We start from the raw sequence: 22,461 nt of genomic DNA on the forward strand, positions 1-22,461 counted from the left end.
CCAAAGCGGAGGGAGTGTTGGTGCATGACTTTCTGTTTGCAGATGACTATGCACTCAGTGCAGTCTCTGAAGCAGAGATGCAACAAATTATGGATCAATTCTCTGCTGATTGTGTTAATTTTGGCCTAATAATTAACAAGAAAACACAGGTGCTACATCAGCCACCATCCTACCATCCATATGTAGAACCATCAGTTACATCAAATGAAAAGTTTAGAATGCTATGGATAAGTACACTTACCTTGGTAGTGTACTTCCCAGGAATGTACACATTGATAATGAGGTTGATGTATTTCCAGAGTTAGCTCAGTGTTTGGGAGGCTCTGAAGGAAAGCATGAGAGAGAAAAGGTATTAAACTGACTACCAGACTGAAAGTCTACAGAGCCGTTGTACTGATTTCATTGTTGTATGCCCATGGAACCTGGAGAATATACTAGTGCTATGCCAGGAAACTGAATTGCTTCTATTTGAATTGTCTTAGAAGATTCTGACGATCACCTGGCAGGATAAGATAACAGACACTGAGGTCCTTTCTCTAACTAAACTGCCAACCCTTCAAACTCTGCTTCAGAGAGTGCAACTCTGATGGGCTGGTCACATTGTTCAAATGCAAAACGTGCACTTGCCAAAAAAAGATTATTTTATGGAGAACTCACACAGGGCAAGTGTTCACATGGTGGTCAGAAGAAGCGATACAAGGACACTCTCAAGTCTCTCGTAAAAACTTTGAAATTGTGTGACATGAGAGGCACTGGCACGGGACCACATCAGAGATGGTACTGTGCTCTATGAGCAAAGCACAACTGAAACAGCTCAAAGGAAATGCAGGATTCACAAATTTAGAAAATTCACCTCAAATGTTCACATGGACTATTTGTGCTCGACCTGTTGTACTGATCTGATCAGTCACAGTCAAACACACTGTAACCTGACTCTAGCATAATGATGTCATTTTGGTCCTCTTTGAGAATGAAGGACAACAACCAAACCAATTTTATCTCCCAAACCCATTACCCCTTCCTCAAACTCTTTTTATTCTACTTAACAATACTTGTTGGAAGGCTAAAGAACACACTGTTCCTCCTTCTCTGCAGGGTGCTAGCTCATCTTCTCTTGTGCTCCCTCTACCAATTCCAGTGATTCTCCACTGTTATTCCTCATACCCTCCAAAAATATTGCTTTACCTACAGGAGAATCTCAGATTTAGTTCACATGAAGTTAATTCTGTCCTTCATTTTCTATGACTTTAAGATCAGCTTAAATGGCTAGCCCTTAAATCCTCCTTAGCCCATGATCTCTTTGTTCTTTTACCTCTTAATTTATTTAAACAACAGCCTTAGAAACTTAAGAGTTTTACTTCACTACTTAGTTATTTTACTTCACTACTTAGTTATTTTCATGGTAGTTATACTTATTTACTTTTCTTGTGTTTCTTTTCTTTGGAGTATTTTCTATGGCAAGGATAGTATAAAAGGAGGAGACTAATCATTGAATTAAACAGAAGATACTCTTAGTTAATCTGTGAGGAAAACAGTCACACACATGTTTGTTGAATTGAATTTCATTTCTCAAATACTAACCCATTTTAAATAGAACTACTCGTGGGAATATTTGGCAAAGAAATAATACTTTTTTGCATTTTTTAAACCAACTCATCCCAAGTTAAGATTTGGGTCTCCATAGTAAATCAGAAGAAATGACACTGGAATTGTAGTAGAAATGGTCACAAATCCTTACTGTTGCACCTGGTGGGTATATCTAGGGTGTCTTTCTTTTGGAAAGCTTAAAGGATTTTATTTGCATCATTACTCATTTCTAACATTGCTGGGAGCAAAATACAACATAATTTAAATTTTTACCCAGTAAACTGAGGCAGACTGCAAGCAAGTTACATTTTGAGGTTAAATAGTATGCCAGATTTAGAACTAAGACTCAGATTAAGCAGACAGTTGCTATGTTAGGAAAAAAAAATAATTCCGTTTCTAGCTTTATTCTGTGTCCTTAAAAAAAACACGAAACCAAGGGAGGTAAAGAATGGGAAACATTTAATACAGTGGGGAAGATGTTTAAAAAGTGGAATATTTTTCAAAATTTTCCCCCAAAGGAACTTTAACCAAAGAATCATCTTTTTCATGTCATGTTCTTATCTATTTCCACCCTTGCTCCACAGTCTCCTCAAAGCTTCCTTTGCCAGGCAATTTTAGCTGTATTATAAACATACTCTTGTGAACAAGAGCAGTAATTCTCATAGATGCAGGGGATCCTGCTGCTGATGACAATCAGTCCCAGGTATCCATTTACTTACCAGTTGCTGTTGGTTCCAAAATAAGTTGTTGTTTTTTTTTTTTTTTTTTTTAAGCGAATCCAGGCTTAGGCATCCAATTGATAAGTAAAACTAAGGAATGCTTGTGTTTTCACAGCTTGTACCTTCTAGGTGGTCAAAAGTCACCGAGCTGACCCCACCTCAGAAAGCCCTCATCATTGCATTCATCTCTTAACAGCTATTTTTGTTTAAGTTCAGGATGGTAACCTTTCTTCCAGATTCACGTTTAAAGATTAGTCTTACAGAGGGGCTATGAGCAATTTTTCCAAACTGAAACAAAATGTGTATTTTCCCTGTTATTCTGTGCTAAACTTTCAACTAGATGGTATGAATTTCAACACTTGGCAACAGGAGACATTAGAGGTTCTAATGGAAAAGGTGAGGAAAGAGTTATACTATTAAAAATGCAACTGAGCCACTATCCTGGGGAAGGGAAGAGTCAGAAAACTCAGTATTCAAGAAGGTCCTTTGGTAGAGGGGGCCTTACTTCTAATCCACTGGGCACTAACTCAAAGTGGCACCTATGAGACTTGAATGACAGCATTCTTTCCCTAGATCCAAACTGATCCACTTTCACTAGAATAGCCCTGGGTGGTTCACAGCCTCATAGATACAGTAGCCAAAAAAGACCTTGAAGACTACTGAGTCCAACTCTCTCATTTTACAGACAAGGAAATTAAGAATTGGAGATAATAAAACCCTTTGAGACACTGGGACTCCACCAGGTTATATTGTTCTTAAGTGCTTGAGGCAGTATTTGAACCACCAGTCCAGTGTTTCATGCCTGGAATACTCTCCCTCCTCATCTCTGTCTCCTGGCTTCCCTTTAAAACAGCACCTTCTTTGGGCAAGAAGCCTTTCCCATCCTCCCTAATGCTTATCCCTTGCCTAAGGGATTATCTCTAATTTATCCTGTCAATATTTTGTATGCTCGGCATGTTGTCGTCCCCCCCCTCCCCCCCCCCCCCCCGTTAGATTGTGAACTTCTTGAAATCAGGGACTTGTTTTTTTAAATCTTTGTATCCCTAGCCCTTAACACAGGACCTAGCACAGAGTAGGTGCCAAAAAACCAGAAAAAAAAGAACTTCCCCCCCAAAAAAAGCAAAACAAAACAAAACAAAAAACCTGCACGAACCTGACTATTACAGCAGATTTAACCTAATGGAAATTACATTTTAATGTGAACATAAGTTTGCTATGATGAATTTCTGTGGACACAGCAACACACAAAGATTTCCATCTAAGGTATGGAGGAGTCGGAAGCTGTATTAGCAAGAGGAGCATCGACTTGAAGGCAATCTAATTCTTAAAGTACAATTTTCTCTTTTTCAAATAAAGCCCTACTAACTAAGGCAAAAGGGAAAGAGCACTCCACAGACAACAGGCCATCCACATGTGTATGACCAAAAGTTTGTTGTACTTTAAGATATGTTTTAAAATATTAAAACAAACCATAACTCTGTCTTAGTGTCAGGAACATTTGGAAGCCACAGTCCTGTGCTGAAAGATAAACCGAGAAACTCTATGTAAGTCTGAACACTTTCACAACTGCACACATACCAAGTATTTATTATAAGTGTGTACTACTGTTACATAGGCAGGTGAGAAGAATGACTCTCTGGTGCAGATTGTCAGGATGTTTTATTGAGAGCTGGACTCTTGCAAGGAAAAGCAAGGTCAATGAGAGGGTAAAGTTTGGGTTGATTATTTAAACTTCTGAGAGGGTGAGTGCCATTTGGAAATAATGTGTTTCTTATTAAATAAATCTGTCTCACAAGATTAAGGTGCTTCACTGGTAAGAGCAGACAAAACCAATCTGAAGTACTGAGAGGTTGGGAGCAAAAGGTCAGGGTCATGGGTTAGAGGCCCCGAGGCACAAAGTGCCCCAGGTTGAAACTGAAACAGAGAACAGGGAAAAGATGCAAACGAAACTCTCTTTCCCTTCCAATTTTAGGAGGCTTTATTTGCGTATAAAAACTATTTCTATGTCATTGTTTCCTCTACCTCCCCATGACTTTATATATATTTTGCATTTATCTACCTGCATATATACCAGTTTTCTACAGCAGAAGGTAAGTTTCTTGAGGATAGAGACTTTTTCCCCCATTTCTTTTTTTCTTTACATTGCTAGTACCCAGAACAAAGGATGCTACATGATAGGGAAGTTTCTAAAATTCTGAAATTATTAGCTTTTGTATGTGTTCTCCATTAATTTATGTTTCTCTTTATAGAAGATGGAAACAGGGAGATTCTTTGAAGAGAACCCTTAGAATGAAGGAATAGCTTTTCCCTCCCTTGACAATTCAATTAGTGTTGACATTAAAATGAAGTTATTAAGTTTTAAATAAACAAGGATTTGCTGTGACTGATACAGAAGCATGCCATAAATTTTTACTATATATTTTATGAATTGTCAAAAAGCTACTTTATATCCATTTCCCAAATACAATAGGCAAGTGGTTTTGTTTTGTCTTCTTTAAAAGTCAGCTTAAAATTCACAGGTTCAGAGCTTCTAACTAGACTCTAAAATTGCGTGGCTTGGGACCTTCATTTAGCAAAATAAAGTTCCTGTGCTTTTTTCCCCAGTGTAAAATATTTTTTCATCTCATTAAGAAAAAACAGCATCTCTTTATAGCTAGAAACTGTAATATACATATGTATGTATTTATTTTATAGTTACACAGTATCTGTATTTCTGATTCAATTCTAAAAACAAAGGTTATGAGTGCTTTCTTTATAACATGCAAAATTCCTAAAATGAAGAGGAAAACCTCTTGCTTAGAATGGATATAGAACTTAATTGGAACCAAAGTCTTAGGAAAAAAATAATTGAGAGTCTCATCAAAAGAGCATGATAGAAATGGCCCAAATCCAAAATGTATTAGCAGAAGAACATTCTTACTTTGGGGTTACTATTTTTCCCCAGATTGGTGAATGAACAGATTGCTAATAAAATATATCTATTTAATAATCATTTGACCTCTGGACTTTTATAGAGTAGAGAAATCTTGCTCAGTCTTTTGAGGACAGTCAGACGACAAAGCCCAGTGATAAATGATGAGAACAGTTCACACAATAGCCCACCTCTACTGCAACATAAAGGATCCTAGGAGCTCCTTTCAGTCTCAATAATCCCTGTCAGAATCAAGATACTCCACAGGATCATGAAAATGCTTAATGTATATGGTGAATTTAGATAATCTAGAGGTGACAGTACATTCATAATTCTTGGCCTTTTCCCATTAGGAAAAGACTCAGAATGGAGGAAATATAGACTCTCAGAAAGTTTCTTAAGCTAATAATGCTCTAGAGACCTAGAAATATATGGAAAAGATTCTTGATTTTCTTCAGAAAGGAAACCACAGAAGTGCTTAAGTTTGCTTGGTGAAGGCAGCAGTTTGATTCCTCAAAAAAAAAAAAAATCACAAAATCTCAAGGTCAAAAGGGACTTGAGAGGGTCATCTGACCAAACTGAGCCCGAAAAAGAGCCCTTTCTACAATGGCTCAGACAAATGGAGATCCAGTATTTTTTGAAGACCTCCCTCCAGGGAAAGGGAAATATACTGCCTCCTGTGGCATCCTGTGTAACTTTAGGATAGATACTTACTGTCAAATAGAGGGATAAGAAATGGAAGGAAGCAGTGTCAGATTTTGTATTCTTGGTCTCAAAGAGCATTGTAGACTGTGACTACAGCCATGAAATTAAAAGACATGTGATCCTTAGAAGGAAAGCTGTCGCAAATTTGTATAGTATTTTTAAAAAGCAGAGACATCACCTTGTCAAGAAAGGTCCATATAGTCAAAGTTATGGTTTTTCCAGTAGCAATGTATGGCTGTGAGAGTTAGACTATAAGGAAAGCCAAGTGCACAAAATCGACACTTTCATATTGTGGTGCTGAAGAAGATTTTGAGAGTCAAGGAGGTCATATCAGCCAATACTTAAAAAAGTTAATTCATGCTATCCCCTCAAAGGTCAAATACTGAAGCTTAAATACTCTGGCCACATAATAAGATGTGACCCCTTGGAAAAGACTCTGATGTTAGGGAAGAAAAAGGAAAAGGGGACAGCAGAGGATAAGATATTTAGATAAGATCATGGAAACAACAAACATGAAATTGGAAAAACTTTGAGAGATAGTGGCGGATAGAAGGAACTAGTGTGCTGTAGTCTATGGGATCACAAAGAGTTGGACAACCAAATTGTTAGGCAGTCTATATAGAGCCATAATTTGCCTTTTCCAACTGGCACTCATTATTTCTAGTTCAGTATTCTAAAGCCAACAGAACATCATCACTAGTGCTCCCTGTGCCTTCTTTTGTCCTCTTTATTATCCAAACCATTTCAATTCCTATTTTTATGACACCTCTTAGAATGAAACATGAGAAAAATGTAAAAAAGTAATGTCAAACTGAAATAGAAACAGAGGTCACTAAACCGTACTCAAAGATCCCTATGGGCTACATACTAATTTAGAAAACCACACATTAACATCTCTACATTCTATTGTATTTTTTTACTTCTTGTTAAATGTTTCCCAATTATATTTAAATCTGGTTCAGGTGCACTGGGGAATGCTGCTGGCATCACCGTTTGAATCCTTTGGTTTAAAGGACCGCAGAAGTTTGGACATAGGTATAGAAATTCAGGACAAAAGTTGCCAGCTTCACCCCAACTGTATGATATTACTAAGTAAGGCACTAGGGTAATCTCCGATATTAGTTGTCAGAAGCATGAGAAGAACTGAAAAAAAAATTTAGTCACCCCAACCCAATATGAAGTGTCTCATTGAACACTCAATGAGAGATTGTAGTCACCACCAAGATTTCCCATTCTCCATCACAGTTCTTGCTCTATTTGCTCAGTCTTGGTTCTTTTTTTTTTTTTTTTTTTTTTTTATTTTTTTTTTTTATTAAATTTATTTATTTAACTTTTAACATTCATTTTCACAAAATTTTGGGTTACAAATTTTCTCCCCTTTTATCCCCTCCCCCCCCAAACACCAAGCATTCTAATTGCCCCTATGACCAATCTGCTCTCTCTTCTATCATCCCTCTCTGCCCTTGTCTCCATCTTCTCTTTTGTCCTGTAGGGGCAGATAGCTTTCTATACCCCTTTACCTGTTTTTCTTATTTCCTAGTGGCAAGAACATTACTCGACAGTTGATCCTAACACTTTGAGTTCCACCTTCTTTACCTCCCTCCCTCTCCACCCCTTCCCTTTGGAAGGCAAGCAATTCAATATAGGCCAAATCTGTGTAGTTTTGCAAATGACTTCCATAATAGTTGTGCTGTATAGGACTAACTATATTTCCCTCCAACCTATCCTGTCCCCCATTACTTCTATTCTCTTTTGATCCTATCCCTCCCCATGAGTGTCGACCTCGAATTGCACTCTCCTCCTCATGCCCTCCCTTCTATCATCCCCCCCACCCTGCTTGTCCCCTTATCCCCCACTTTCCTGTATTGTAAGATAGGTTTTCCTACCAAAATGAGTGTGCACTTTATTCTTTTCTTTAGTGGAATGTGATGAGAGTAGACTTCATGTTTTTCTCTCACCTCCCCTCTTTATCCCTCCACTAATGAGTCTTTTGATTGCCTCTTTTATGAGAGATAATTTGCCCCATTCAATTTCTCCCTTTCTCTTCCCAATATATTTCTCTCTCACTGCTTGATTTCATTTTGTTTTAAAGATATGATCCCATCCTATTCAATTCACTCTGTGCACTCTGTCTCTGTGTATGTGAGCGTGTGTGCATGTGTAATCCCACCCAGTACCCAGATACTGAAATGTTTCAAGAGTACAAATATTGTCTTTCCATGTAGGAATGTAAACAGTTCAGCTTTAGTAAGTCCCTTATGACCTCACTTTGCTGTTCACCTTTTCATGGTTCTCTTCATTCTTGTGTTTGAAAGTCAAATTTTCTTTTCAGCTCTGGTCTTTTCATCAAGAATACTTGAAAATCCTCTATTTCATTGAAAGACCATTTTTTCCCCTGAAGTATTATAGTCAGTTTTGCTGGGTAGGTGATTCTTGGTTTTAGTCCTAGTTCCTTTGACTTCTGGAATATACTGTTCCATGCCCTTCGATCCCTTAATGTAGAGGCTGCTAGATCTTGTGTTATCCTGATTGTATTTCCACAATACTTGAATTGTTTCTTTCTAGCTGCCTGCAGTATTTTCTCCTTGACCTGGGAACTCTGGAATTTGGCCACAATGTTCCTAGGAGTTTCTCTTTTTGGATCTCTTTCAGGCGGTGTTCTGTGGATTCCTTGAATATTTATTTTGCCCTCTGGTTCTAGAATCTCAGGGCAGTTTTCATTGATAATTTCATGAAAGATGATGTCTAGGATCTTCTTTTGATCATGGCTTTCAGGTAGTCCCATAATTTTTAAATTGTCTCTCCTGGATCTATTTTCCAGGTCTGTTGTTTTTCCAATGAGATATTTCACATTATCTTCCATTTTTCCATTCTTCTCTCTTTGTTCTGTGATTTCTTGGTTTTGCATAAAGTCATTAGCCTCCATCTGTGCCATTCTAATTTTGAAAGAACTATTTTCTTCAGTGAGCTTTTGAATCTCCTTTTCCATTTGGCTAATTCTGCTTTTGAAAGCATTCTTCTCCTCATTGGCTTTTTGAACCTCTTTTGCCAATTGAGTTAGGCTAGTTTTCAAGGTGTTAATTTCTTCAACATTTTTTTGGGTCTCCCTTAGCAGGGAGCTGATCTGCTGTTCATGCTTTGACTTCATGTCTCTCATTTCTCTTCCCAGCTTTTCCTCCACCTCTCTAACTTGATTTTCAAAATTCTTTTTGAGCTCTTCCATGGCCTGAGCCCATTGGGTGGGCTGGGACACAGAAGCCTTGATTTCTGTGTCTTTGCCTGATGGTAAGCATTGTTCTTCCTCATCAGAAAGGAAGGGAGGAAATGCCTGTTCGCCAAGAAAGTAACCTTCTATAGTCTTATTTCTTTTCCCTTTTCTGGGCATTTTCCCAGCCAGTGACTTGACCTCTGAATATTTTCCTCACAACCACCTCACCTCCTGATCCTCCCAGCCCGTGTTTGTGGTCTGAGATTCAAATGCTGCTTCCAGCCTCAGGGCTTTTGGCGGGGGCAGGGCTGCTATTCAGTATGAGATTATGATCTGGTGCTGAGATCGGGGCAGGGCCACCTCTCAGGCTCAGTTCCCTCAGGGGGTTTATGCGCAGACCTTCCGCAATGGATTCAAGCTCCCGTCCGCTTGGGGAGCCCCTGTCTGCAGCCGCCTCTCAGCTTCTACCTCCAGGGGGGGGCCTGAATTATGGGGGCACCCCACTCCCCTCTCGACCCGCCAAAGAGACTCTCTCACCCACCCCTGTCACCTGTGGGTGGAGGGACTTGTGCGGCCGCTGGAGATCCCGACCCTGAAGCCTGCTCAGATCTCTTTCTCTCGGTGCTGCAGCCGTGGCTGCAGCGGGTCTGGGCTGGGCTTTGTGTCTGCAGCGCGACGGACCTTTTGCGAGAGGTTTGCAGATCCCTCTGTGGGTGGAGGGACCCGCGTGGCCGCTGGAGATCCTGTCTGTGAAGCCTGCTCGGATCTTTTCCTCTCGGTGCCGCGGCCGCGGCAGGGCTGCACTCAGCTCCCAGTCCCGGCGCCCAGTCCGCGGCGCGAAGGACCCCCCGCGAGAGGTTTGCAGGTCTCTCTGGAACAGAAATCTCCCTCGCTCCTATGTTCCGTGGCCTCTGGGTGCGGAATTCGCCGTGAGTTACTTCCCTGTAGCCATTCTATGGGTTGTGGGTTCAGAGCTATGTGTATGTGCGTCTTTCTACTCCGCCATCTTGGCTCCGCCCCCCAGTCTTGGTTCTTTTTACCAAAACCAATCCTATGAGAAATAACATTAGTAGTATCTCTGTATATTAAATCAATAAGATTTATTATGTACTCATTACACCTTGCTAAATGCTGGGGATATAAAGAAAGGCAGAATCATGTCTCTGCCCTCAAGGGGCTCACAATCTAACAATATGCAAACAACTATGTATGAATAGGATTTATTCAGGAGAAACTGGAGATAATCTCAAAGTGAAGGTCTTAACATCAAGAGGAACCAGAAAAGACTTCTTGCAGGAGAGATTTTAGCTGAGGCTTGAAGGAAACCAAGAGGTGAGGAGGGGGAAGAGCCAGTGGAAATGCAGGAATCTGAAAATGGACGCGCACACGCACTCACTCATGAGACACATGGTTAGACTTATGTTTTAGAAACATCACTTAAGCTTCTGATTTAAGGATATATAGACTGGCATGAGGAAAGATGCAAGGTAGAGAAATCAAACAGCAGATTATTCAGTTGTCTAGTTGTAAGTGATGAGGGACTGCATCAGGGTAGTGTAAGTATCAGAAGAGAGGTCAGTTTTCAGACCAGTCTTTGGCTTTGAAAAATTATTTACATAATGAAGAGAGCACAAGCACATACTTCTACTTAACGCCTGTAGTCCAGGAACCACCTATCAAAGCAGTTCCTTCTCTCTTGAAATACCAGACAGAAATAAATAGGCATGGTATAATGCTTTTGAGCACAATGTAGGCAAACTGCAAAATAAATAAATGATCATGAGGCCTTCTCAGCCTTACCACCACTATCATCACTGACTACCTATAGTCTAGGTGCTCAGCACCATGACACAGTCAATTCCTAATTGCCTAAGGTCATTGGAAGCAGGGATAGCAAGTATTAAAATCATCAGAAGATTTATACTTCACTTTTGGCAAACATCTCAATCCACTTTCCTATTAAATTTTTTGCTAATGCCATAACAATCAGAAAAAGTTTGCGTCTACTGAGTCTTCTCATTCTTATCAGTATTAGACAGGTTATAAATGTCATTAAGTAGCTCCTCATTAGACTAAAAAAACTCCCAAATCACTGAAATTTGGTGCACCAAATTTCAAAACATTGAAAATTTCTATCTATCCTCTGTACTTAACTTAATACCAGAGTTACAGTTATATGACTTCAATTTTTAAAAATTAAAAGAGCAGCAAATCCAAATTTAAAATTCCAAGCCTGCCATTTTGTCAGAGTGAAATAATTAAAATAATCTGGCATAACAGAAAGTAAGGCACATAGACATGTTTTTCTAAGATGTGCTAATGTTACACATTATATAAATATCAATGATTAATAATAGTTGGCAGTTTTCAAAGTCTGCAGAAAGGTTTCAAATCTCAAAATGTTTCTTATTAGAGCCAAAACAAGAAGTTAGCTTCTCAAAGATAACATTCCCTATTTTTAAATTCTCTAGTCACTTAAAATTGAAAGCATCATTTGTTCCTTTTTTCTTACTTCCTCTAAACTATTGAGAGCTTTCAAAATTTTGACATATTATTTTGAAATAATTATACTAATGTGCCCAAACTGTTTAAGTGTTCAGCAGAATTGGTAACTTTAATCATTTCTGGAGTGGATTTAAATTCTCTATAACAGTCCTTTAGGCCCCCAAATTCAAAATAAGAAAGGGGCACAATGGATAACACAACTCATTACAATCACATCCTGCCACATTTATGCCATCGTACTAGGTGCTAGAAAGAAAATTTACAACAAATTAATATTTTTCTAGAGGAGAAGACTAACTACTAGGAGGAATTAAGAAAGATGGCAGTTGGGGTGAACCTTGAAAGAAGTTAGGAATATCAAAATGTAGCATATTACTGGCAAGAGAGGGAGAGCTAGGAGTAGAAGTAAAGGATAGTTGGGGGAACAACAAAGAATCCAAAAACGTCATTTCTATTTTATTATTGTAGTTGAAATAGACTCAGAAATCAAAAAAATCTGGTTCTAATCTCAGCTAGAAACTTACAACTAATTAGCTGTTAAACAGGTAGCCAGTCATTCAATCTATTAATTTCCTTAGACATGTGACATGCAGGGCATGGGAACCACCTATCAAAGAAGCCCCTTCTCTCTCCCTCCTTTCTAAGTCTTCTGTCATACATGGTGATAAAATGATCATTTATCTCATGAACCAATTCAACAAGAATTTATTAAAATTGCCTGCTACATATCAGATACTTTGCTGGATGTTCTAGAAACTAAGACAGAAGTATGATAGTCCCTGCTTTCAAAGAACTTAACTTTTTACTAGGGGGTTACACTATGTTCAGAGATAAACATAATCAAGAAATATACAAATAAAATAAATAGTCATTTGGGGATAGTTCACTAACCACCAGGGAAATCAGGAAAGGCACCTTGAAGGACATGGCACTTGAGTTGAACTGTTTAAAGGATTAGTATTCAAGAACTAGAGGTGAGGAGGGAGAGCATTCCAGGCATGAGCAACCTTCTCAGGGGGAGTTAAAATGTAGGACAATTTGGTGAGATTATTTAGTGTATGAGGGAGAATAATATGTAATCAGCCTAGAAATACAAGATGGAGATAGATACTGAGGGACTTAAAAAGCCATACAGAGGAGTTTGTCTTAAGTACAATGGGGAACCACTGAAGCTTCTCAAACGGGGGAGGAGAAATGCTCATATATGAAGAATATCAAGTTGGCAAAATACGAGACTAATGCAGCAATCCAGACAAGGCCAGAAGGGCCTGACCTATAATAATTGTGGAGTGAGTAGAGACAAGACAAATATGAGAGAAGTTGAGATCTAAAACTGACAGAATTTGGTAAATGTTTGGACATGTGAGAGGGTCAAAGAGAATGAGAGATCAAGGATCCTGGTTAATAAAAATGGGTAAATGGAAGAATTGAAGTGCCCCTTAACAAAATAGGCAAGCAAGATAAGGGATGAATTTAAGAGAACAGATAATGATTTCTCTTTGGCTATGTTGAATTTGAGATGGTTATGGCACATCCAGGTACAAATGTCAAGAAGGCTGCTGAGATGTAGAACTAGAACTGAAGAGAAAGATGGCGCCTAGATAAGCAGATTTCTAAGTCACTGGCAAAGAGATGAAAATTGTGCATTGGAACTAATGAGATGACCAATAGAGTATAAAGAGAAAATGTTTTTGCACAAACAAAGCCAATGCAACCAAGATTAGAAGGGAAGCAGAAAACTCAGAAACAATTTTTATAGCTAGTATCTCTGATAAAGGCCTCATTTCTAAAATATATAGAAAACTGTCAAATTTATAAGAACACAGGTTGTTCCCCAATTGATAAATGGTCAAAGGATATGAACAGGCAGTTTTCAGAGGAAGAAATTAAAGCTGTCTATAGTCATATGACAAAATGCTCTAAATCACTGGTTAGAAAAATGTAAATCAAAACAACTCTTAGGTACTACATCACACCTATCAGGTTGACTAACATGACAAAAGAGAAAAATAATAAATGTTGGAGATGTGGAGAAATTGGAACACTAATGCATTGTTGGTGGAGTTGTGAACTGATCCAATCATTCTGGAGAGCAATTTGGAACTATGCATAAATGACTATTAAACAGTGCATACCCTTTGACCCAGAAAAACCACTTCTATACTACTGTATACAAAAGAGTTCGTAAAAATGGGAAAAGAACCTACATGCACAAAAATATAGTAGCTCTTTTTGTGGTAGCATAGAACTGGAAAATGAAGGGATGTCCATCAACTGAGGAATGGCTGAACAAGTTGTGATATAAGAATGTAACAGAATACTCTTGTACTATAAGAAGTGATGAGCAGAAGAACTTCAGAAAAATCTGGAAAGAGTTATATGAACTGTTGCTGAGTGAAACAAGCAGAACCAGGAGAACACTGTACACAGCCACAGCCGCATTGTGCTATGACTGACTCTGATAGACTTACCTTTTCTCAGAAATGAAAGGATCTAAGTCAGTACCAAAAGACTCACAATGGAAAGTGCTGTTCACATCCAGAGAAAGAACTTTGAATGCAGATGGAGAAATACTATTTGCTCTCCTTTTCTATTGCTGTTTTATTTTGTTTCTTCTTCCTCATGGTTCTTCTCATTATTTCTAATTCTTCTTTACATCATAACTAATGTGAAAATATGTTTAAAATTAATGTATAAATAGAACCTATATAAGCTTGCTCACTATCTTGGGGAGAGGGGAAGAGAGGATGGAGGAGAAAATTTAAAACTCAAAATCTTATGGAAGTGAATGTTGAAAACTAAAAATAAATATATTATATTAAAAAGAAATACAACCTGAAAAATAAAGAGTACTTAATAAATTGTAAAATGTAAAAAACGGGCTTACAGAAAAATAGAAAAGGAAAAGACTGAGTCCAGGATAGATTCCCCTGGTACAAAGGGTAATAAATGGATGATGAACCTGCAACAGAGACTGAGAAAGAAAAGCCTGAAAAATAGGAAGAGAACCACAACAGAGCAGGAAAAACTCAAGAAAGAGATAGTGATGCTTAATAAAGGGTGGTCAGTAGTGCCAAAGTTCCAGAGTTCAAGAAAGCTGAGGAAAAAGCTAATAGATTTAGCACCAAAGAACTCAGCTCTGATCTTAAAGAAAGGAGTTTCAGCCGAGTTTGGGGGTCTTAGCTCCACCTGTGAAATCATAATCAATTCATGCTTCTTATCCTTTCCAATTATTGCCTACACCTCATTAAAAATTTCTCATAGAGAAATACTTTCATAGACAGTATTTACTCCAAACCTATGTTCATGTCCCATGATTCATAGACAAATATCATTACTGGAATTACTGACACAGAGAATCAGAGCTAGAAGGAATCTTTAGAGACCATTTAGTCCAAGGGTGTGGAACCTGTGCTCTGAAGGCCACATGTGGCCTTTTCATTCTGTGAAATGTGGAGTCAGTTAAAGGGCCACACTTGAGGATCCAGAAGACTACATGTGGCCTCGAGGCCACAGACTCCCCTTCCCTAAACTCTAATCCAATCTCCTCATGATAGTACATAGAGAGAGCATTTGTTAAATGCTTACTCTACCAGCTCCTATGCTAAGTAATGTGAATACAAATACAAGAAAGCAAGACATTCTTTATTCTCAAAAGCTTACATTCTAATAGTGGAGAACATATAGTAAGAATAAATAAATGGAAACTGGAAAGGAGGAAGGGGCAAGAAGAGATTAATCAGAGGGCAATATAGTAGAGAGGGAGATTTCTGTTAAGAACTCACTCATGAATGAAGTGAATCAAGTCTGGGGTCCTTTCTAAAATGGTGGCCCTAGAGAGAAAATCACCCTTCAAGAAAGGAGGACCCCAAAGGAAGAAGTTTCTCTGGGTGCCAAAGTGTCAGTCAAAGAGAAAACTGAGGTTTCTGGAGAAAATCCTCATTTTACAAAAGAGGAAATGAGAATCAGAAAAAATAAATAGCTTGCCCATAATAACACAGGTATTAAAGTAGCAGAGCCAGGATGCAAACATTTACCCAAATCCAGTCAGTGGTTTTTCCATTGTACCACAATCAAGTTTTCCAAAGACAACTTTCTGCAATGTAGGATAACTGAAAGCATTATTAGATACCCCAAATGTGACCAAATCCACTTTATTGTCCATTTACAGATGATCAATAAACTGCAAGGCTCCCATGATTTCTGGAATAAACTAGCAACAAAGGACTTAGAAATTCCAAAGCAAGAAGGACTTAGAAAGTCTTGTCAAAGGTATGACCACCATTAACATTATTAGCAATGTCCAAAGTCCTTTGACATACACTGCTTCAGAACTTCTAGGAGCTTTCAGGAAGTTCACTGTATGATACTCGCCTCACAACATAAATCAACACAGGGGAATGCAAACATCTACACCCAGAGAAAGTCACCCACATGAATAAACTCCCCTGAGTTTTACTTCTTTGTCATGCAGAGATCTTACCTGATTCTCTCAGTCTCTCTTCCAGCAACACAGTCAGATCTTCATTGTTAGCCCTGGGTCAAAAAGTGCATTCCAGAAGCCTACATTAACTCTGTTTTTACAAACTGGCTATAAGAAACCTCATGAAATGGAGATCATCTGTTGTCTTCATAACAATGATAAGCAAGAGCTGCCTCCTTCCTGACTGTAAAACTAGCAGCACTTGTTCAAGATACAGAATACAATTGCATGCAATGATCTGGGCAAAAAGTTTTCTTTATATGCACAAACTGCATTATCCATGTCACTTACCAGGCTTTGCTAAAGTACAAAGAATTAATGGTATGATAAAATTGAAATTTTCAAGACTTTCTTTCATAGGAGTTGCAGGTGTCCTGACCTGATATTATTCCCATAACCCTATGACTAAAAAGTTAGCACCATAAGATTCACACCAGTTTTCACCATATGAAATAAATACTGGAAAGCCAACTTAATTAGATTCTTCAGGTCATACTAATTTTAGTAAGTCTTATCACTAGTGGATTTGAACACCATTTTTTTGGGAAACCCCTTCAAGGTGAGGCACTGAACAACCTGGAATCTGGCAAGTAGATCTATTGAAAGAAACACCTCTGGTAATTCTGCCTTAGAAATACAATGGAAGGGTCCAACCCAGTTATTTACAATTGACACTGCAGTTAATAGTTTTTAGTGCAAGTCGACCAAGCTAGATAATTTGTGGACAGTGACACCTTAGACTAAGTCTTACCAGGGAAAAATATTTTTGGAAGCAGACTTCATGCAGCAGACAGGTAACCCCAGCATTATAGAAAAAGTCATGTCAGGGAATATTGTTGTTCAGGTGTATCCAACTGTTTGTGATCTCATTTAGGGTTTTTTTGGCAAAGATATTGAAGTGGTTTGTCATTTCCTTTTCCAGCTCATTTTACAGATGGGGAAACTGAGGCATAGAGGATTAAGTGACTCATCCAGGTTTATATAGTTAGTAAGTATCTGAGGATGGATTTTAATTTGAGAAGTCTTCTGATTTCAGTCTCAGAACTCTGTCTACTGTGCCGCCCAGCCACTTCTTATCAAACAGAAAAACTGCCTGAAAAATACAATTCATTCTCAAATTTTAAATTTTAGTTATCTTCCCATAAAAGATCTTGATTATAGAGAAACCACATTATTATTACAGAATAAGTTTATTAGATCCACATTTGAGAATTTTTCTGATGAAAGAACTCACTAAATGCTACATCTCATGGCCTGAAATTGATTGTGATAGGAAAACAAAATATAGAAAAAATATAGCTCATTCAAGGTTACTCAGTATGGAAATGCAATTGTTTTCCATGGTAAGTGACAAAGAAGCCTTGATCAAGAAGTCATTTTTTTCATAACAATTCCACATGAAGAACTTATCATTTATTGTAGACTCATCAAAATGGTTGAATTTTCTTTTAGTTCCACTTTAATCCTCCTCTGAGTCCATTACAGCTTTCATTAGTTATATGCAACATATGTGGCTATAATACAGATTAGTATTGTGGAAAGGATTCTGGACTTAGAGGACATGGCTTTAAATTTCACTTCTGATGTTAAATTTCAGTTTACTGTGTGGTGCTGAGCAAGTCACTCAAGAATGTTAGTATAAAGTACTCCCCTGGCTTCATTTTCCTTATTTATAAAGTGGGGAACTGGTTTCTGACCTCCTTTCCTGGGCAGTGCAGCGTAACAGTGAATTGAGTGCCAGCCCTGGAGTCAGGGTAACTTGAGTTCAAATCTTGCCTCAGATACTTAATAGCTGTGTGACCTTGGGCAAATCACTTAACCTTTTTGCCTCAATTTCCTCATCTATAAGATGAACTGGAGAAGGAAATGGCAAATCACTCTGGTATCTTTGCCAAGAAAACCCCAAATGTAGTCACAAAGAGTTGGACGTGATTGAAATGACTTTACCACAATGACTTCCCTTTAAGCTCTATATCTAGGAGACTATGAGCCTGTGTCACCATTATTCCTCATCTCCCTTAAGAAAATTGTTAAAGTGAAGGTCTAACGTTGTTTGCCACTACTTGGAGCTGATAGCTGGGGAACCATAAAAGTAGTGATGACAAGACCTAATTAAGAGAAGTTGTAAGCAAAAACTCACACATCCCTGAAGGATGTTGAATGCAAGGAAATTTTTTGTCAAGCATATCTTTGCTGCTGACCTCTGTGTACAATGCTCTGGACTCTGGATTAAGTCTCTTTACTTTCCCCAGTTGGACTTTGTTCTTCATACTGTTTCTGATTCTACTTCTCCTCTGGATACCACTTCTGGCCTTGGCCCTTATGAGCCTCTATCTCAGTCAACCAATTCTGGCTTAACACTCAATGTTTGTAGTCCCTAACTAGGCGGGAACTTTTTAACCATGGCCTTCTCTCATTATCCAAAAAGAGAAGCTTCAACCTGTATCATAAAATTGATTCAGTCTTAATCAGTTGATTGATCAGTCACAGCATCTACTGAGCACTTACTTGGTGCCAGGTAGTATGTTAAGTGCTGAGGATACAAATAAAGAAATAAAACAGTCTCTGCCCTGAACAAGCTCGCTTTCTAATGAAGGAGACATAGACACAGACAAGTACCTACAAAAAGAATAAAAGGCAATTTGGGGAGGAGATGAACTAACAATTGAGCTTCCTGAAGAAGGCAACACTTTACTGAGTTTTTAAGAAAAACGAGGATTCCAAGAGGCAGAAGTGAGGAAAGAGTATGTTCCAGGCACAGGAGAGCCAATGCAAGGGCATGGGCATGGGAAATGTGCTTTCCATGAGCAGAACAGTGAATAATCCAATACTGTGGGAGAGCAGAGTGAGAGGAGAGTGGCAAAAGTACTTCTTTAACTCCTAACAGCATGAATACTAGGGTTTCCTACCAAAAACACCCTGAAACAAACTGTTGAAGGAGTTAGCCAACATGGTTTGCTTTCTGTCTACTTTTAATAATATAAGCCTGCACAACTGCTTAAAAAAACCTAAAATCCTTTCCTAATTTTCTCACATCAGAACAATATGAGGAATTTTGAGACAAAAAAGAATATATTTAGGATTCTACTCTATCTGTACCTTCCCTTTGCTTCCTTTTTCTCAAAGATGATTTTTTTCCTAGGAATCATAAGGCTAGACCAAAAGGGGTTCCCGACATAGATGAAGTCATAGTGCCTTGAATATCTGGAGTACAAGGAGGCTGGTGTGGCACACTCATGTTGCTCAACACTGAAAACATTTCCTTTAAAATGGAAATACATACAAGATGACCCAGCAAGCATCTGTTAATCTTATATTATATTCAAGGAATACCGATACTTTTGGGGGAAACAAGATAAAAATAGTCCTTGCCTTCATGGAGCATACATTCTATTGGGTCCAGTCATGTTGGTCTACTCGTTGTCCTATCCAAGTGGTGTTCCATCTGTTGTCATCATCACCATCACCATCACCATCACCATCACCATCACCATCATCATCACTGGTATTTACATTATGCTTTAAGTTTTATAAAGAACTTTACAGATAATATCCCATTTTATCCACACAACAACCCTGAGAGGTACTCCCATTTTATAATAGAAATTTTTTTCATGGGCTGTCCCCAAGGCATGCAATGCACTCTATCCTCATTTCCACATCTCAAAATGCCTGGTTTCCTTCAAAATTTAGCTCAAACACCACCTTCTATGTGAAGTCTTTCCTGATCCCAATTGCTACTAGTACTTGGCTGCTTTCTAAAAACCTTGATTTATTATGCATACATTTGTAGGTATACATTTTGTCTTACCTATTAGAATGTTGAACAGCTAGGTGGTGTAGAGGATAGAGCATCAGACCTGGAGTCAGGAAGATAAATCTTCCTGAGTTCAAATCTGGCCTCGGATACTTACTATCTGGGTGACTTACTGACCTTGGGCAAGTCATTCAATTCTGTTGGCCTCAGTTTTCTCATTTGGAAAAGGAAAAGACAACCAGTCTAATATCTTTGAGAAGAAAAACATAAATGAGGCCACAAAGAGTTGGATATGACTGCAATATGAAATATGAACAACAACAACTGAATGCCAGCTCCTTCAGGGCAGAGATTATTTCACTGTTGTCTTTGTGGCGTGTTTACACCACACTGGAGGTACTTTAAAAGTGCTTGTTTATGGATTGACTGACAACAGTAAATATTAAAAGCATCTTCTCCAGAGTCATGTGGCATTGATTTTTCAGCGACAATTGCTGAGGACTCACTAGATATCTTCTCTAGTCACCAAGAAGTGCTGAAGTGTAGTTACCTTACATCTTTATGTCCAAGAGTATTAGTGAGAGACAGTGTCACTCCAGGGTTCCCCCTTAATGGTTGAAAGGTCATGTTAACTAAGGGGGAGGAGTATTTGAAAAGGCAGAAGGATACTGTAGTTCAATGTGACTTCTTTCATTCCTTTTAAATTTCTGTTAGTGTTTTGTTCCTTTGGAGTTCCTCTAAGTGTACACCGCAGGGATTTCTAAAGTGGAGTTAGCCAGAATGACTTTTGCAGGGATAAAATACTGTGATATGAAGAAGTTGATCGTCTCTTTTCTTTTTAAAGAAATGGAACACAATAAAATGGAAATAGGATGCTAATCCTCACCATTTTGTCCTTAATCTTCATTTGACAGTTCTATAATTTACTTCTACTTTTTAACCTTGTTAATGATTGATTAAAATTTATTGTCCCATAGCAAAATGGTTCTGATTTGGTTAAGATAGGCAAAATGGCTATGGAGATAATAATTTATAATTTCAAGCATTTCCAATGACTTAGTAATATGTAGTGATAAGATCAGATATCTCCTCATATGTGCTTTTACCATATTTGAAATAAACAAATTAACCAAGGAATGGTCAGTTCATTTGTACTCCCCAGATATGACCTTAACCTTGAACTGTGAATGGAGTTTATGTTAAGGAGTTTGGTTTCTTATCTGTCTATCAAGGATAATAATATTATAGTCATTCTCCTTAGGGAGAGCACTGGATCTTTGTTTTCAGGTGATTATAAGCCAATTTAAGAAGCCCAAGGGAAAGAACTCTCTTGTGTAAAGAGGGTGTGGTCCAAGCCTTGTAAAATAAACAGGATTCAGTGCTAGGTCAAGCTAGAGTTCATACAACCCAAGTGCAAGGGCTAAATAGAAAATAAAGAGTCCATACAAGTGGTCTATAGCTGGGGAATTTTAGTAACATTCTACAAAGATGAATGTAGGCATAGTGAGATATGGCTTGCAAATTCTCTGCCCATTAAAAAAACAGTAGCAACATGTTAGCCACACTCTCCTCACTCTAGTGAATAAAAATTGCCATGGTCCTATTCTATGGGGTCATAAACATTTGTATGAAAATTATTTGTTCAGGCAGAGTGACATATGAATAGGGAGAAACTGTTTTATCTGTTCTCTCCCTAATAGACTCCTGTGGTATATTAGCCACCTAAATGGAATGATGCAACTGGAGAGAAAGACAAACCACAGAAGACATTGTGTGTACTATTATATTCCATATGCAAAGATTCAAAGATATCATAGATACCATATGATCACAATGAACATACCAATGATCAGTGCCTAACATGTGGAAAAATCATTTTAAGCTCTCTCTAAAAACCCAACAGTCATTTGCAGTTTGTGTCTAGCATCCAATTCTATAAATCTACCTGTGTTTTCAGTCTAGAAAAACCTGATTCTAAGAGGAAAGGTCATTATCATTATTAACTTTTATAAGAAAATCAGTACATGTACCAGTATCTATTTAATAACTGAGACATCATGAATGTCAGACTTAACACACTTTGCAGGTTGCTAATAACTCTTTAAGTGTACCCTTGTCTAGAATTGAAGACAGTATTGGAAATTTTATATTATCTTGCTCTGCTGGAAAGCATTTAAAAGTATTTCTGTAATAGCTAGGTTAAAAAAATACAGTGACTTTTCACAACTTTACCTAATTTTTGGTTCCTTCTCAAAGTTGATGATACTTGAGCATAATTCATGAGTCACAGAATATTGGAATTGGCCTGGATTTAGTAAAGAGAATGTCCTTATTGCATACAATCCATGGCAATAGTAGGACATCATGAATTTTTTTTAAAGTAACATTTTCGGCCATGTCAAAAGTACTTTTTTAAATTTCTTAGTGGTTGGATACTATATGCATATGAAATTCATTTATTCAGAAACCAAACCAAAAACTTTCATAATTTCTGCATTACAAAGCCTTTAATTCAAGTCCAGTGATTGGTTAAGAGAGGTTGCTTCTTTTTCTATTATATATTTAAATTAAAAGAAGGATGATGTA

General features: G+C 38.0%; 1 long non-coding RNA gene across 1 annotated transcript in view; it reads right to left on the reverse strand.

The window, feature by feature from the left end:
* Window positions 1–240: 240 nt before the first annotated feature.
* The window catches only part of LOC140533350 (uncharacterized), a 69,617-nt gene continuing 47,396 nt past the window's right edge, over window positions 241–22,461 (reverse strand). The window contains exon 4 of the long non-coding RNA XR_011976884.1: window positions 241–323. This is a non-coding gene — a long non-coding RNA (uncharacterized lncRNA). The remainder of the gene's footprint in view (window positions 324–22,461) is intronic.

Source organism: Notamacropus eugenii, chromosome 3, assembly GCF_028372415.1.
Source record: "Notamacropus eugenii isolate mMacEug1 chromosome 3, mMacEug1.pri_v2, whole genome shotgun sequence".
Classification (NCBI taxonomy): domain Eukaryota; kingdom Metazoa; phylum Chordata; class Mammalia; order Diprotodontia; family Macropodidae; genus Notamacropus; species Notamacropus eugenii.